General features: G+C 35.8%; 1 protein-coding gene across 6 annotated transcripts in view; it reads right to left on the bottom strand.

Annotated features, from left to right (window-relative positions):
- Positions 1-18388, bottom strand: part of LOC129744102 (trafficking kinesin-binding protein milt-like) — a 341216-nt gene that overhangs the window by 82946 nt on the left and 239882 nt on the right. The window lies entirely within an intron of this gene.

The following is an 18388-nucleotide window of genomic DNA, read 5'->3' as shown; positions in this document are numbered from 1 at the left end:
AGACCGCGAAAGCAATCCGTCGGTCGCGTGGGTGAAGAAATGCGCGAACTTTTCAACTTTACCCGGAGTGAAATTTAGACTGATTGCTTGCTCGGATGTGGTGGTTCCTCGGTTTTGATCTCCCCTTGGCCAAGAGGTTAGCTTTCGGCCGCCGCAACTGACCCGACCCCCGTGATTGTTGCGGGAAAAAGCGTGGCAAAAAAGGTATCTAATTTACATGATTGCGACGGCAGCGTTGGGGTCTTGCTGAGGAATGACGGTCGCCATGTAATTTTTTTTTTGTTCAGTTTTTGATGCTAGTGAAATCTAGTTGAAAGGTGATTTGCTCGGGAATTAATCGTATCGCCGTAGAGCTGACATTTCCTTTGAAGATCCGCTTGATTTGTGGATGATTGTGATAAGATTCATCGCGTCATTGCGAATGGTAATTGCTTTGCGTAAAAATCTCATAACACTTTTTCGAGTAATTGTTGATTAAAATTGACATCAATTTGTAAAGTGAGAAGAATCTGATTTCTTAAAAGATTTTTTTTTAAAATAACAAATAACTCGCCACGTCAATTTTAGAAAGGAAATGGGATGAAAAATACAAGTGTTTATCATCATTTACGCCAAGCTAACAAATCTCCACATAAGCTCCACAGAGCGTTGCAATTTGTCTTGCTGAATTTTCCACAGGGATGCAGCAAACCGTCAACCGTGAAAACGAATCGTATCAAGGTGGAAAATTGCAAGTCTCGATAGGCGGACGATTGCTCGAAGCGCATGGAGCTCGGGGAGTATTGAATTTCATGCGTTTACCCACACATGAAAATGTTCACCCATCGAACGCGTCGAAGCTGTTCGTGTTGCTGAGTAATGACAAAACACAGGCTGCCAAAGACCTAACATTAGTCAAGAAAAACTCAGAGTGCATTAAAAATGCCGTTTCAGATTGGCAGAGTCATAGAAAAACAAAAATACAGATACATATACAGATAGATAGACGTATGAAATCCATGAACGAATCGCGGTTGGTTGCATTTGTGAAAAAAATGGCAACAATGATGTGCAATTTACGCGTCAAATTAATCACCGGCTTAGTACACGAATCGACACAAGAGGCGCGTGCACGAGCAATGCTGAATGCATTCAGACACCAGGTGCATCCAGTTGAGATGCCATGAGTGTTTCCTAAATAGCAGCAAGCAGGAATGAAGTTGTAGGTTTACGGAGAAGATGCTAAAGCGTGAAAAAGGTTTTCAAATTTGTCATTGCGACATCATCAAAACGTTACATTCCTAATGATAGGAAAAATGTGACTGATTCCGGTAGATTTGAACACAAGGCACGGCCGCGACTCTTACTATTACGTATTGTTAGGCTCTCATCAATCAGTAGGGAAATGTTGGAGGAATTAAAATTTACGGTGATGATTTCGATTATGAATGGTAAAACTTACATAGCGAATGGAAGTTGAAATCGAGGAAGAATTCATTATCGAAAACGTATTAGGAAACAAATTTGTTCCACTTTCTCAAAACATTCATAAGAAAGTTGGCAGGATAATTATAAATTTAATATTTATTTTCATTAAACATTCAATAAATTTCAACCTTCTAGATGCTAGGAAAAGTCGACAGATTCAGTAACATAAATTATGAAATGAAAGTGGAAAGCGTACTAAGCACATGAATTTCTCATCTTCCTTGGCACTTATTATCCATATTTAATCCTCCAAAGCTGTTTGCAAAATATCCGCTTTGGAGAAATTTTGGCGTTCTCCTAAGGGGTTTCAAATAACATATACTTTTACTTCAAAAGTTATTTCTCAGAAATATATGGTTCCAATTCTAAAATTCTTGAAAGTTCTGTATAGAATTGACATGCAAACAACATCACATAAAATTTTCATGTAGGAGCAAATATTAACACATTACAAAGCTCTTTTTCTGTCAAAAACATGCATTCCGATTCACTGAGAAAGGAACAGTGATATTTTCAAGAATCGGTTGAAATATCATAAGTACGTTCATCTTAAATGAATGATGAGGTACATGAAAATTCTCAGAGTAGTTACTCCTAATACAATATTGGATACAATATTTAATCAAGAATCCAAAAATTATTCGCTCGAACTAGAGATTCTCAAATGTCAAGAAATTTTTATGGAAATTAATATAAAAAAAGGAAAATTGTTCTAGAAACATTTTCTGTATTGATGCAACACTGAAGAAAATTCCGGCTGAAAACCCGGTTTAATTTCAGGAAACCAATTGATTAAGATGAATGAACCCAAGAGGTTTAAAATACCGAACAAAAAAATGGTTTTCAAGATTGAAAACAATTATGGGATTTCTTCACCAAGTTTTTGTGAAATATAACACCTTCAATTTAAAATGTTGCCTAAAGTTGTATAGTCTCACCCAAAATGTTTCTGGGAACACTGAAAAAAATTTATATTGAATGTTTAATGTTAGAAAATAAATTTCTTCAATATGTAGAAATATTTACGGAAACTTAAAGTGATCATTTCCCGGCCATTTTTACTTTTCCGGGAATCGGGAAATCTGATAATCCTTTTCCCGGGAATTCCCGGAATCCCGGGAAAAATAAAAAAAAAGAAGATTATAATCCCTCTTTACTGCATACGAAATCATAGATATATGGTATTCTGTACTCACATATTTTTTTGCCAATTTTTAGCCTTATTTTGTACTGTGTGTTGCCATAATAAAAAGGGGTCTGTAGCATATTAACGAACAAATTTGATTACTTCTTGCTGCAAAAATTTGATAAAATTTTCCACTACCCAAGGAAGTTGATTTACTAGACTTCAGATTGTTCATGAAATCTAGTAAACTTTCAGGTATCTGTGCCGCTGCACTGTTGTTTCAAATAGTGTCATTTCTTTGCCGATTATTCTGCTACTGTCCACAGTTTGCGAATGTTCTAAATGATGATTATTGCTTAATAGAGCATTCCATCTTTTCTTGTGGTGTTTCTCTAATAAAATTGTTTGGTTTTACATATTCTCTGTTTTTTACTTTTAACGTAAGGTTTCTTCCGAATTGGCTTGGTTCAAGGGAATTCCCGGGGTGGCTACTCTGCGGGAACTGTACAAAGTCAACTGAAATAACCGAGTTCGGCAATTTATTTTACCGAACCAGTTCTGCTAATTGGAAAAAAAAATCGGAGATTTAACCCCGCTGGCTAACTGAGAGACCGCGAAAGCAATCCGTCGGTCGCGTGGGTGAAGAAATGCGCGAACTTTTCAACTTTACCCGGAGTGAAATTTAGACTGATTGCTTGCTCGGATGTGGTGGTTCCTCGGTTTTGATCTCCCCTTGGCCAAGAGGTTAGCTTTCGGCCGCCGCAACTGACCCGACCCCCGTGATTGTTGCGGGAAAAAGCGTGGCAAAAAAGGTATCTAATTTACATGATTGCGACGGCAGCGTTGGGGTCTTGCTGAGGAATGACGGTCGCCATGTAATTTTTTTTTTGTTCAGTTTTTGATGCTAGTGAAATCTAGTTGAAAGGTGATTTGCTCGGGAATTAATCGTATCGCCGTAGAGCTGACATTTCCTTTGAAGATCCGCTTGATTTGTGGATGATTGTGATAAGATTCATCGCGTCATTGCGAATGGTAATTGCTTTGCGTAAAAATCTCATAACACTTTTTCGAGTAATTGTTGATTAAAATTGACATCAATTTGTAAAGTGAGAAGAATCTGATTTCTTAAAAGATTTTTTTTTAAAATAACAAATAACTCGCCACGTCAATTTTAGAAAGGAAATGGGATGAAAAATACAAGTGTTTATCATCATTTACGCCAAGCTAACAAATCTCCACATAAGCTCCACAGAGCGTTGCAATTTGTCTTGCTGAATTTTCCACAGGGATGCAGCAAACCGTCAACCGTGAAAACGAATCGTATCAAGGTGGAAAATTGCAAGTCTCGATAGGCGGACGATTGCTCGAAGCGCATGGAGCTCGGGGAGTATTGAATTTCATGCGTTTACCCACACATGAAAATGTTCACCCATCGAACGCGTCGAAGCTGTTCGTGTTGCTGAGTAATGACAAAACACAGGCTGCCAAAGACCTAACATTAGTCAAGAAAAACTCAGAGTGCATTAAAAATGCCGTTTCAGATTGGCAGAGTCATAGAAAAACAAAAATACAGATACATATACAGATAGATAGACGTATGAAATCCATGAACGAATCGCGGTTGGTTGCATTTGTGAAAAAAATGGCAACAATGATGTGCAATTTACGCGTCAAATTAATCACCGGCTTAGTACACGAATCGACACAAGAGGCGCGTGCACGAGCAATGCTGAATGCATTCAGACACCAGGTGCATCCAGTTGAGATGCCATGAGTGTTTCCTAAATAGCAGCAAGCAGGAATGAAGTTGTAGGTTTACGGAGAAGATGCTAAAGCGTGAAAAAGGTTTTCAAATTTGTCATTGCGACATCATCAAAACGTTACATTCCTAATGATAGGAAAAATGTGACTGATTCCGGTAGATTTGAACACAAGGCACGGCCGCGACTCTTACTATTACGTATTGTTAGGCTCTCATCAATCAGTAGGGAAATGTTGGAGGAATTAAAATTTACGGTGATGATTTCGATTATGAATGGTAAAACTTACATAGCGAATGGAAGTTGAAATCGAGGAAGAATTCATTATCGAAAACGTATTAGGAAACAAATTTGTTCCACTTTCTCAAAACATTCATAAGAAAGTTGGCAGGATAATTATAAATTTAATATTTATTTTCATTAAACATTCAATAAATTTCAACCTTCTAGATGCTAGGAAAAGTCGACAGATTCAGTAACATAAATTATGAAATGAAAGTGGAAAGCGTACTAAGCACATGAATTTCTCATCTTCCTTGGCACTTATTATCCATATTTAATCCTCCAAAGCTGTTTGCAAAATATCCGCTTTGGAGAAATTTTGGCGTTCTCCTAAGGGGTTTCAAATAACATATACTTTTACTTCAAAAGTTATTTCTCAGAAATATATGGTTCCAATTCTAAAATTCTTGAAAGTTCTGTATAGAATTGACATGCAAACAACATCACATAAAATTTTCATGTAGGAGCAAATATTAACACATTACAAAGCTCTTTTTCTGTCAAAAACATGCATTCCGATTCACTGAGAAAGGAACAGTGATATTTTCAAGAATCGGTTGAAATATCATAAGTACGTTCATCTTAAATGAATGATGAGGTACATGAAAATTCTCAGAGTAGTTACTCCTAATACAATATTGGATACAATATTTAATCAAGAATCCAAAAATTATTCGCTCGAACTAGAGATTCTCAAATGTCAAGAAATTTTTATGGAAATTAATATAAAAAAAGGAAAATTGTTCTAGAAACATTTTCTGTATTGATGCAACACTGAAGAAAATTCCGGCTGAAAACCCGGTTTAATTTCAGGAAACCAATTGATTAAGATGAATGAACCCAAGAGGTTTAAAATACCGAACAAAAAAATGGTTTTCAAGATTGAAAACAATTATGGGATTTCTTCACCAAGTTTTTGTGAAATATAACACCTTCAATTTAAAATGTTGCCTAAAGTTGTATAGTCTCACCCAAAATGTTTCTGGGAACACTGAAAAAAATTTATATTGAATGTTTAATGTTAGAAAATAAATTTCTTCAATATGTAGAAATATTTACGGAAACTTAAAGTGATCATTTCCCGGCCATTTTTACTTTTCCGGGAATCGGGAAATCTGATAATCCTTTTCCCGGGAATTCCCGGAATCCCGGGAAAAATAAAAAAAAAGAAGATTATAATCCCTCTTTACTGCATACGAAATCATAGATATATGGTATTCTGTACTCACATATTTTTTTGCCAATTTTTAGCCTTATTTTGTACTGTGTGTTGCCATAATAAAAAGGGGTCTGTAGCATATTAACGAACAAATTTGATTACTTCTTGCTGCAAAAATTTGATAAAATTTTCCACTACCCAAGGAAGTTGATTTACTAGACTTCAGATTGTTCATGAAATCTAGTAAACTTTCAGGTATCTGTGCCGCTGCACTGTTGTTTCAAATAGTGTCATTTCTTTGCCGATTATTCTGCTACTGTCCACAGTTTGCGAATGTTCTAAATGATGATTATTGCTTAATAGAGCATTCCATCTTTTCTTGTGGTGTTTCTCTAATAAAATTGTTTGGTTTTACATATTCTCTGTTTTTTACTTTTAACGTAAGGTTTCTTCCGAATTGGCTTGGTTCAAGGGAATTCCCGGGGTGGCTACTCTGCGGGAACTGTACAAAGTCAACTGAAATAACCGAGTTCGGCAATTTATTTTACCGAACCAGTTCTGCTAATTGGAAAAAAAAATCGGTAATTGATGACTTTGGCGTTTATTTTCTACCGAACTTTGTTAATCGATTCTTACCGAAATTCGTTAAGAATTATGTAAATAATTTTTTTTTTCTGTCAAAACGCCGATATCGGTAAAAATGACCGATTTTGGTAAAGAAAACTGCGAAGAGTCGATATCCAGAAGGTCAGTTTTGGCTGCACAAGGTAAAAAAAACCTAAATCGGAACTAAGAGCATCGGGTGAGTTTTTTTTGTTGCAATTAGGCCGGAACAAATTTTAAAATCCTTCTTTTGTCACTTAGAGTTGAATCATCACGAGAGGGTGGAATAATAAAAAAAAATCCAAATTTTCAATAAAAGCATCGAACTTGCATAAAACAACTTGCAATCAACATGGTACACAACCAAAAGAATAAGTTATTTAAGCTCGAATTTGAAAAAATCTCGAATACAAAAATACAATCCCCATTCCTCTACAATTTTACTTTCGATCTTTAAACTGCTTGAATTTTCGAAGAAACCGGCAACTTTTATCGAAAACTGTAAAATTTTCGGTAATTTTTACTGAAAACCGTAAAACATTAGGTAATCTCATCCCGCGTAACAAACACACTGTGCATCCTAAGCCGAAACTACCGGGCGCTTTACGATATTTGGTAAGAATAACAGGCATATATATAATGTTTTCAGACATTTCGGCATAAGTAACGAATTTTCGGTAAGATTACCAGAGCATCGGTAATTATTCCCGATAATTCGGTTAAAACCACTTGTTGCTTAGTTAAAATTACAAGATGCTTGGCAAATATTTACTGGCATTTCGGTAATAATAACGGTTGTTCGGTAAAAATTACCGAACTTTTTTAGTTTTTTTTCGTATAAACTATCAGTATTTCGGTAATATTTACAGACTGTTAGGTAATAATTACAGATATTTCGGTAACAATAACAGATTTTTTTCGAGTAAATATTACCGGTCTTTTGGTCATGAATACAGGGTGTTCGGTAGTAAAACATCCGACAGATGATTTTAGATATGAAAAGTCGAATTCCGGTATTTTTTTACCTAAAAAGTTTCGTAACATTTTTACGAACTCCACATGTTATGAGGAGCTTTTTTAACCATGTTTATTTTAATAAAAATTACGTTAATAAAAAAATTTAAAAAGAAACTTTTTTCACATGTTCTGAAGTTCTTGGTGGTTTTCAACATTGATGTTACTGTATACCAAAATTGTCATATACAAAAGTTTGTTAAATTTAACAGCGTTGCCAGAAATATTTTTTTTAACAGCTAAGAGCTAACTGATTCAACTCATTTTTTCTTTATATCGAATAAGATAAACTGGAAGCTAAAAACTTGAGAAATAAGAGTCTCCAACCTAAAATGTCGGAAAATTGGTTTCTAATATAGTGTTTTAAACCTTCTTATTTTTTAATGTATGATAACATTTGAAGAACTCTCCAAGAAGTCACAAAAATACGTTAAAATACCTCTCCTCGTTACTTTTTTTGCCATAAATCACCGTAAAAAAGTAGAAGTAGTTTGGTGGCATTTTCCCGCCAATAATGTATGAAAAACGGATTGTGAAAGTGAATGGTGACAACCTTTGTCACCTCCGTTTGGGTTCACATGAAAAACTTATTCCTCATCATCATCATAACCTATCGCCAATTTAACCAATAAGCAATATGTCAGTGCCTGGTTTTTTCGACAGTAGGTATATCTCAACTGTTAGACCTAAGATGGAAGGTACAAAGACCAACGATTATAATCTGTTGAGGGCTGATTTACGACAGGTTTCCCTGTGCTAGCTAGCTCTCCGGGGGTCGTCCGCTAAGTTGGTTTCGAGAGGTTTTTTTCCACATTTTTTTCATTTTATTTGACTTGTTACTGGAAGTGACGACGGCGACGAATCGTGGTGCTCATTCGATTGTTTTCTGGTGGGTAATAATTACTGCTGTGAGCTGAGATCAACTCAGCTGAGAGTAACGACTTTTCACCTTCTTGTTAATGATCACGGGGAAAGCTCATGATCATGGAAAGCTTACTTTGGCTCTTCTGGTAAACGGTATCTTTAATCTACGATGGTTTAGCCGAATGATTTTTTTTCTATGTTTTTCAAATGAGGTGCCGCTTCAAACAGTTTAATTAGGCTGGTAATTGTCGACTTTGTTTTAAAAAATGGAAAATTACTCAGAACACAAATCTCAACTAAAAGCCTTTCTGATGGGCCCCCAGAATCAAGTTACGTAAGATTGTAAACCATGTGAGAAGAAGCCCGAATAGGCGGAAGCAGCTCAATTACACACACCCACTTTTGACGATCCCATTTCTATTTTCGGGGTGGAAAATAGCTGGCTATAAGGTTTTGGGCCAGTATGCTTGAAATGATTGCCCAGTAGGCTATGAAACTCTATGCATAGTTGCATTAGAGGTTCAACAAACAGCAACCGAACATCGAACCAATAATTCCGAACTAAAGGTGGATGATTTCCATTTCGAATTTCATTTTTCGTTCACGATGAGGATGATGATGAAGGTGATGGGCGCAGCCATCAGCTCAGTATTTGAACTAAGTGCAGTTTGCCGGCCCGTTTAGTTGGGACGCCAACGTAATCGATAATCGATTTTCGGTTCGGTCTTTTTAAAAGTCTTATTTGTGACGGTTATAGGTTGATGTAGCTTGATGGCAGGAAACGATTCACACGATGAGCTCGCCCTCCCTCGGAGGGATGATGCAATTGTGTTAAACTGTCTTAGAGCTGTCGTCTCTTTTGTAATGATCTATTATAGCCCCAAATGCTGATCGATAAACTTGACATCGTATCGAAAAAAAAAATACTGAAGGAAGTCAATGTAACAGACTATCGAAGCATCAAAGCAAGGAAACTACGAGTTGTACAGGAACTCATGAATTCCTCAGGAACATCAAAGGAACTATCATGTTTGACAAGATAAAGCAACAGAAACCTCTGAGCTTTGCTTATAACTTCTTAAGGAATCTCTTTTAATGTCCATAAAGTCGGTTCCACCAGAATTGGTGGAAAACGAAAAAAGTTTTAACAGAAACTTTTGAGTTGCACTGAGTTCCTAGAAGTTCCAAAGGAACAAGCCTTCCAAGTCTTTAGGATTTCGAGTTTCCCAGAATATACTGGGATTCCTAGGTTTCTTAGGAATGCTTGAGTTCCACAGGGGCTACTTAGTAGAACTCCTGAAAACCAAAGGAGTGTTATAAGTGCTCCACAAGAGCTCGTCAAATTCTCCTGCAATTTGTGGACCATTTATAACTTCCGCAGAATTTGGGGACTAAGAAAAATCCTGAGCCTCCCTGGAACTCTAAGTTTAACAGAGACTCCCAGAACTCCTTTGAAAAAACATTATCTTCCGATTTCCGCAAGAACTGGTTTTATTTTGTAAGATCACCAAATATATTACTACTGAGTACATTAAGTATTTCTAAGAGGAGTACTTGTCAAGCTCAGTAGTTTCTGTTAAAATCAGAACATTGGTATCTACGAAATTCAGGATACATCTAGGTATTCTTGTGGAAGTCAGGGGAACTCAGGAGTTTGTATGATCCTGAGTGCCCCTGACTTTCACAACAGTACCTAGATGTACCCTGAATTTCATAGATACCAATGTTCTGATTTCAACAGGAACTACTTAGTTCGACAAGTACTCCTGAGCTCCACAGAAACTACTGAAAGTCTTGAGTTTTATAAAAACGTCTGAGTACTACAGAAACTCCTAAGGCGAAGATCAATTACTACTGAGTACCACGAGAGCTTCTGAATTTTACAAGAATTTATAAGTTCCTCAGTTCCTTAGAGTTCTAAAAGAATTTCTCAACATCTCTTAGTTATATTCTGAGGTCAAAGACCTGAGATTCCGGAACTGCCAAGTATTAAGGTACTAAGCATTTTAGGGGCTGCTGATTTCCCTAGGAAATACAGGAGCTCCTTCCGAATTCTTTAGTTCTACAGTAAATCTATGGATTCGCAAGAACTGCTGGGTTAAACAGAAACTCCGAAGAGACCGCAGAGTTCCTTGAGACCTTGAGATTATCGTGACGTGTCTACCACCTGCAGGTGTACGGCCAAGAGAGTCTCATCTCGAATTGGGTTAGGAAAAGGAGAGAGAGAGAGGGCTTCCAAGACACGAGGAGATGCGATGTAGAGTCTCGTTTCAAATTTTTAAATTTTAATTATATTTCGATGATGGAGTAAGGATATTCGATAGTAACAATCTTGACTCAGAACTGATGTCAAAACCTCAAAAACTAATCCCGTTCCGAATTCAGCTACAATTTTCAAAAAAAATCACTTATTGATAGTAATTCACTGCCGTTGGAAGCATAATTGTCACATGTTACATTCTGAATTTTTTTACCTTTCGGTGTCTAGAAGACTTATTTCAGAATTTTTGTTTGCCGTTATTTGATAGAAACATCAAGTTCACTCTAAAAAACATGTTTTCATTAAAAATAATTAAAACAACGAGGCGGTGGACACCACAATACCTCGCATATCAAAATGTTACATGTGACAATTATGCTTCCAGCGGCAGTTCATTTCTGAATACTAAATGTTAAGTAAAGTTTAACTCATTTCAGAGATTCTGGTTCCATATAATCAAAATAGAAATTGCATTTGTGTTTCCATATTCTTAATTTTCGGTTCAAACCATCATTTAAAATTAAAATGAAAAGCTTTGTTTGAAGTTGTCGTTTGAATTTGGTTTTACATTTCCTTCAAAATTTTATTCATGATTTTAGAAACCCATACGTATTGTTTACATTTACCTAGTTATTATTTTTTGGAATATGCAAAAAAAAGTTAGAAATCATCTTGAGTTTTTTTTTATATTCAGATTCTAAGTTCATGAACTTTATTGTCCACGACCATTTAAATCACCGCTGGATGTAACTTTATTGTCATACAAAATTCAAACATAGCAAAGCTTCAAAATGGGGGTACAGATTCATCATAAGAATTTTTTTTTTTGGGATTAAAACGGCTTCGACAGTCTTTGGGGGAATAAAAACGAATTATTTTTATTATTAGTTTATCTAATGGTGAAGCGATGCGGTTCAATCTTCAACGTATATTCACAGATAAAATTCGCACTACAATATTTATTCACCACAAACATTAGACCAAAAACGAGCCTGACAACTATTACCCACTGAAGAAGGCCACAATAAATGGCCGAAACGTTTGCACAATAATAAAAATAACTCGTTTTTATTCCCACAAAAGACTGACGAAGCCGTTTTAATCCCCAAAAATTAAAAACCATCCAGTCGAAAAACCAAATAATTTTTTTTATTTTTATTTGTAAGTCAGATTAGTAATACATATTTGAAATAAATTATAACCATTGAAACCCTAAATATCGGAAATTTTTATGGCCAATTATTGGCTCATATTTCAAGATTCAGAAACCGTTTTCATGTAAATTTCTGAAAACGTATTGAAAATCCGAAACAGATTGAATATTCAAATTTTGAATTCACTTTCAAAATTCAGATTCAGAATTATCTACTGTTTAAAATTCAGATTCAGATTCAGCTTGTGAATGAGTACCACAATCAAAATAAAACTATCATGATGATTATTTCGGTAAGGAATTAAAATTGTAAGAGATCGCAAGCTTAAAATTCTGATTTAAAGTTCGATTTTAAAATTTAACCAAAGTCAGTTTATTGGCACAGAATTTGAATTCATTTTGCACGTTTTGTCTAATGAAAAGCTTATAAAAAAATTGATTTTCAATAAAAAATAATAAAACGATCTTCTTATGAAGAAATTGCAGGAAATTCCATATGTTTTGGCGTTTTATTCAACATTATTAATAATGCAGTTTTTTAAGAATCAAATTTCAAACTAAAATCTTCAATTAGGATCGAGTTTTAATAAATCCGATTTGAACCGCAAAATTTTAACCTTTACATTTGAAAATTGGATGAATTTTTTGAAATTTTTCATAGAAATTAAAGGCTTTCTTAAAAAAAAAAAACGTTTTTTAAGTTCAAATCATATAAGCAAAATTAAGCTGGCCAAATTATCTGATTTTACACGGACTTGCCTGGATATTCCCAAATTTTGTTGAAGAAAATCCTGATTTTTTTACATTTTTTTTTGGAAAATCAAATAAAAATTCAAACTACACTAACTTTATCGCCAGAAAATGAAATCTTTCAAGCTAGATTTATTAAAATAAACATAAACGATTTTTTGGGTGCCTGAAATACGATTCAATATCTGGTTATGTTTTTCGATGAAAAAATAATGATTGAAATTTTGTTCTTCTTAATTTTTGTTGAATAGTTCCTGGATTGTCAAATTTTCCCGGATGTTGCCTGGACTTTGGTTTGAAAATTTGGAATAAAAAAATTTGGATATAAAATGCCCGAGTTTTGCCAGGTTTTAAATAAAAAAGCTCAGATTTTCTCGGCCCGGATATGTGCGGGAGAACTTTTGGTAATCTTGAGCTAAGTTCACCAGATTTTGATGATTTTTTTTTCCTACGGCCCTGCCGTGAAATCTCTGCTGTTCAGAAGCTTAGGGCTTCTTGTACAAGATTTCCTGTGTTTCATAGAAACTCTTAAGTATGACAAGATTTCCACTAAAATCTGTAGGATCACTGAAGTTTTTTATTTCCTCAGGAGTTATGGAATTCAGTATGAACTTATGAGTGACATAGGAACTTCTGTTTCAATTATCCTCCAGAGATCTCCAAATTTTCCTGGACACCACAATAACTTGGAAACCTTTAGCTTCACGAGGAGTTTCTGAGCTTTCATCAGATTCGCTACAATCTTCTCCCTCATTTCCAACCAAAATATTTGCAAGGATGCAGGGGTGACCTCGGTCCTTAGGCACAAAGTTGTTCTTTTATACCCTTTTTCCATTCTTCCTAACCTATCTATTGACTACTAGGACGTGGCCGGCACTGTCACTGATGTGAATGTGAAGCGAATCTGGATACAAAATTGATAGCCTCCGTCAATCAAGAAGCAAACATTGGCGATGTAGAACTTGTTCTACTGAACCACGCCTGCGATCATGATATCCGAAATGTAACCCAAATTTAGAAATCAATCAAAGAGTATACTAGAACATGTTTAGGAGCATTCCGGGTTCAATGATTCAAGGTGGATGTGAGTAGTCAATCAAGCTAAGCTAAGCTTTCGTCAGCTAAGCTACAATCTTTAAGCATTTTTGAGCGCCATAAAAACATCGTAGGTACATATCGCATATTATTATTAAGTTAGTTTATGAGGAGCCAAAAATCTTCAATAAACAAAAATTTTACTGAGTTCATATAAAAAAAAAATCCCCTCGAAATCCTGATGTAGGGACCGTTGTTTTGATTAAGCTCTTCTATTGTGCCTTGACATCTGAAAATCTGAAACGGCTCTGAAGAGGTCACACAACTTTTAAGGTTTGCGGGTCGATAGTAGCTTGATTTCAAAACTTCGAAAATCTGCCAGCGAAATCTTGTACGAAGAATGCGTTTTATTTCAATTCTGTAGAGTTACACACAAAAAAAAACAACGACCATCAAATTGCTTTCTTTCAAAACCGAACCTTTCAATTGGATTTTCCATTAAACCTTTGTCGGTCAAACTGTACACCTTTTCGTTACAGTTTGATCATGTAAAAACAATCAAAAAGTCGCCCGAAGCTTTATCGATCTCTGAGTTGCAGACTGTAAACTTCAAAAGCCAACCTCTACGAAGAGAACGACGACGAACCTCAATTTCATGGGGCCATCATGATTTTCACAGCTACGGCGGCACGGCGAAGACTTGTTTACTTACTTACTTACTTCGGCAGTAATTGATATTGACCGTCTTTCGGTCGGAATCGTGTGCAATGATGTGAGAGAGCGTTCAATATCAACATGAATTGAACCTTGATTGAGCCGATGAAGCTTTTTCCCTGAATGCTTTTGTGCTCTGCTGAAGTGTGATTTGAATTTATGCATTACAAATTCAGCGGAGAGAGAGGATTGAAAAAAAAAATCCAATCGGAAAGGAAACAAGTTATTGTGTTTTGTTTTTCCTGCCTTCTCGGAACCGATGATGGGTTCCACTTTATAACTGTCCACAAAGTGTGAAATAAAAAAAACAAGTCGATGGGCAATTTCAGCACCGTATAAAAAACTGAACCACTTTCGGCTTTCTCGGTTGTACTTAATAGGTTCAACACACTTAAACACGGTAGCGATTTGATTTTATCGCACCGCACCGCACTTGATTTTACAACAAGTGAGCAACAAGGGAAAACAAACTTGGGAAAAGTTCTACTCTCATTAATTACTCCATGTAGTAGGTAGCTGGATCCGGCTCAAGTACCCGATGAAGGGTCGGAAAGGCAACTTCCGAAACAGGAACGAGAAAAAAAAGTCTGAATCGTATAAAAGTTGCCTCCGATGGTGCAGCTTGCAGGGAGAGAGAACAAACTAATTATCATAATTGGACCCGTGTGATGCATTGCTGTTCCTGGTGGAGCTTTCAGTAGTGCATTGATCTCACCGAGATTTTTTAATCTAGACAGAATCACAAATCGGTGAGAAAAAATCTCGGACACTTGAAAAGTGCAATTATTTTAAGGTTAAAGTTTCAAGATCGTTTGGATTAGGAAGTTTGGAATGGTAAATCAATCAATTGTTTCTATGTTTAAATTTTTTAATACCGAGCCGAATCGCCGCATTTGCAGAGGTTTACAAAAAAATCAGATGAAAACAAAAGTAGAAGTGATATTTACAAAATTCGAAAAGCAATGAGTTGTTAATAGAATGTTGGGTTTATGAAAATTCAAACCAATACAAGATATTTTTAAAGATTAACAAACAACTGTCCCAAAACATAGGATCAGTTCATCAAATCCCATAAACTTTATAAATGCGTAAGAATTTGGTTAAATATCGATGCTCATTTGGGAGCAAAATAAAAATAAAAGATCCAAGATTGCTTCCTTCACTTCCTTTACATGAGCTTGACATTTACACTCACAATTGCCAATTTTAGAAACGGAAATGTTAAAAGTGCTGACTAGACAATAGACATTCTTTGCCATGAACGTGAAAAAAATTTCTTTTCGAGTGAGAGAAACATTCTTGAAGGAAAGTGTTCCCAAGCGCAACAATAAGACAAAATCAACTTACTCTCTGTCCTATTGGATTTCGAGCTTTTTTACGGCTTTGTCCAACAAATGCTTTTGCTAGACGATCTTATTAATTGTTGACGATGTTTTGAAAAATTGAGGACATATATGATGATTTACTGGAAAGTTATGGAGTACTCATCAGTACGAGTAAAAGGACTCCCGAAGAGGGCTCTTTGCTTTCTTAAAGTCGAGGAAGATGACTTCTTTTACACCTTTTTAATAAAAATGGTTGAAGTATTGTCGTATCGTTCACTCGAAATGTGTTATTTCTTTTCGATGATAATAACTATACAAGTAGCCCGCTTTGATGTTTGGTATTTTTCCACCTCAAAAATAAAGTTGAATTTGGGGATTCAATCAGTTCAACGTAAGTGTTCGGAGCTAAATATTGATGACACCGTTATACAATTTCAGCGAAATTTCTTGTGAAACCTCCACCCGACCCCTTATGGAGGCTCTGGAGGAAGTTAAGTTGAAGATTCTCTTGACACCTCAGGATCACCTGAGAAGATTTAGGAATTCTTGTAAAACTTGTTTACGGGGACCGGGATGGTTTTACAGTATACCAATATTACGAGTTTCTGATGAACTCATGAGTTCATAAACCTAAAAGTTTTGAAAACATTCCTTTGAATCTCAAGAGCCTCTTTGAGGCAGAAGCATAGGAGTTTCTGTGGAGCTCAGAGGATTTTGTAAAGGAGTTCCTGTAGCATTCAGGCTTTCTGAGAAAATCAGGGTGATACTATGAGTATCACCCTGATTTTGACACGAGGATTAATTGGTTCAGGAATACCTGTGGAGCCCAGTACTTCTATGGAGTTCTGATAAAAATTTTGAACTGAAGTACGATCCAAAGGTTTCTTTCAGAACCTTTCCTATGAAGCTTAAAAGTTCTTTTTAAACTCAAGAATCATCAAGAAGTTGCTGAAAATGTCATGAGTTCATGTGCAGCTCAAATGAAATGATGTAGCTCAATAGATACAAATCTTAGTCTTAGAAATTACTGTGAAACTCAGGGATTTTTGTGGAACTCGGCAGTTCCTGTAAGACACATGGGATCCCGTTACAACCCGATTTTGCTGACGAACATTATGAACTTTGTAATTTTTAATAAGGTTTATAACTTCTCCAATTGTTTTTAAAAGACAGAAGTTTCTAGACGGTTTCTCATATAAAAATCATGAGAACCTGTAGAGCCCAACAGTTCCAATGAATTTAAAAATTTTCGGTTCTATTGTTAATTTGAAAAATCTAAGGGAGCAAAACTCAAAAGTTTTTGTGATAATCAAAAGTAACAAAACTTTTCTTAAAAGATTCTGTGGAGCTCAGGTGTTCCTGCGGGTTAAAGATAGATACTTTGTCATACATTTTAAAACTCAAAAGCTAATGTGCAGACCAGTAGTTAAAATTGAGCTCAACATTAGTTCCTGGAGAGCCCGATGTACAAATCCAGAGAATTTTATAGCTTTCTGTAAAAGTTTCAATTTAAGGAACTTTGAAGGTTTTGGATTTCCAAAAGCTCGGGAAAACTGGAAAACCGGAAAACAATTTTCGCTATGATAGTGAGTAGTTTCTTAAAATTCATGCGGAGCTTTAAAGTTTTAAGATTATTTCAAAAGAATTCAGAAGTACCTGCAAATCTCAGGAGTTTATGGGGACCTCAGGCTTTCTTAAAAAGTTCCAGTGGAATTCAGAAGCACCTGTTCCTGCGGAGATTAGGATGGCGCTAGGAGTATTTGTGTCTATCAGAAGCTTCTATAAAACTTAGTAATTTCTGTGGAACTTATGATATATTATGGAACTAATGATTTTCCGACGAACTCGTTGATTATAGATTTCTTACGGTCCAGTAAAATTCTGGTGGAAATTAAGAAATTTTGTAAATTGAAGGAGTTCCTGTTCAACTCAGAAGTTTTGATGAGACTCAGAAGTTTCTGAGGAACTCAGAAATATGTATGTGAAATTCAAGAGTTCCTGCAATAGACACTTTGAAGGTCATGTGGAACACAGCAGCTACTGTGGGGCTCAGTGGCTTCTAGTAGACGTAGATTTACTGTGAAACACAGTAGATTATGTGCAACTAAACTGTTCCTGTAAAACATCTGAAAAGTCAGAAGTTCCAGTGGAACTTAAGTTTGTAAAACTTTACAGTTCTTGTGGAAAAAAGATGACAACTTAGTATTAATCTAAAAGCTCGTGTAAAACTCGAGAGTTTTTGAGAAACCCAGAGGATTCTGAGGGAATTATCAGTATAGTCTTTACTAATCCACAGAGTTTATATAGAAACAAAGTTTTTCGATGCCACATATTTTCATAAAGCTCAAAAGATCTCAAGGAAGAAGAGTTTATGTCTGACTGTTTCTGTGAACTCTCAAGAGTTTTCTGTCTGTAAATACACAGGAGCTTCTATGGGATTGGAAGCTCCTACGAAGCTCCTCCTAAGGTTAACCAAATGAGCTGAAATTGACGTGGAGCCTCCTTAATTCAATTTCAGCTTCAAGATTATGTTGGAACAGGTTGGTATCTGAGGGCTGATTCGGCAGACTAAATCCATAAGGCCAAAAAGTGTGCTAGGCCGAAGGTTGGTTGCCTTAAAGCCGTTTGGCCAAATAAATATAAAGTGTAATAGAAGTTAGGCCGATTGGCCGCAAGCAAGAAAGGCTGAGTAGACACTAGGCAGAATAGATGTCGTTTCATCACGCTAGGTCCTCGAACTCGCTAAACTCGCTTAAAAATTCTGCAAAAAACATGGATGACTTTCAAACCAAAACAAATCTTTTAAGACTCCAGGGTTTGAGAAATTCAAAAAAGACCCCAAATCGACTAAGTCTACTGTACAGATTTATCTAAGA

The sequence above is a fragment of the Uranotaenia lowii genome, chromosome 2 (genome assembly GCF_029784155.1).
Source record: "Uranotaenia lowii strain MFRU-FL chromosome 2, ASM2978415v1, whole genome shotgun sequence".
Classification (NCBI taxonomy): domain Eukaryota; kingdom Metazoa; phylum Arthropoda; class Insecta; order Diptera; family Culicidae; genus Uranotaenia; species Uranotaenia lowii.
Note: the sequence above shows the minus strand (reverse complement) of the source record. Positions and strands in the feature narration are given on the sequence as shown.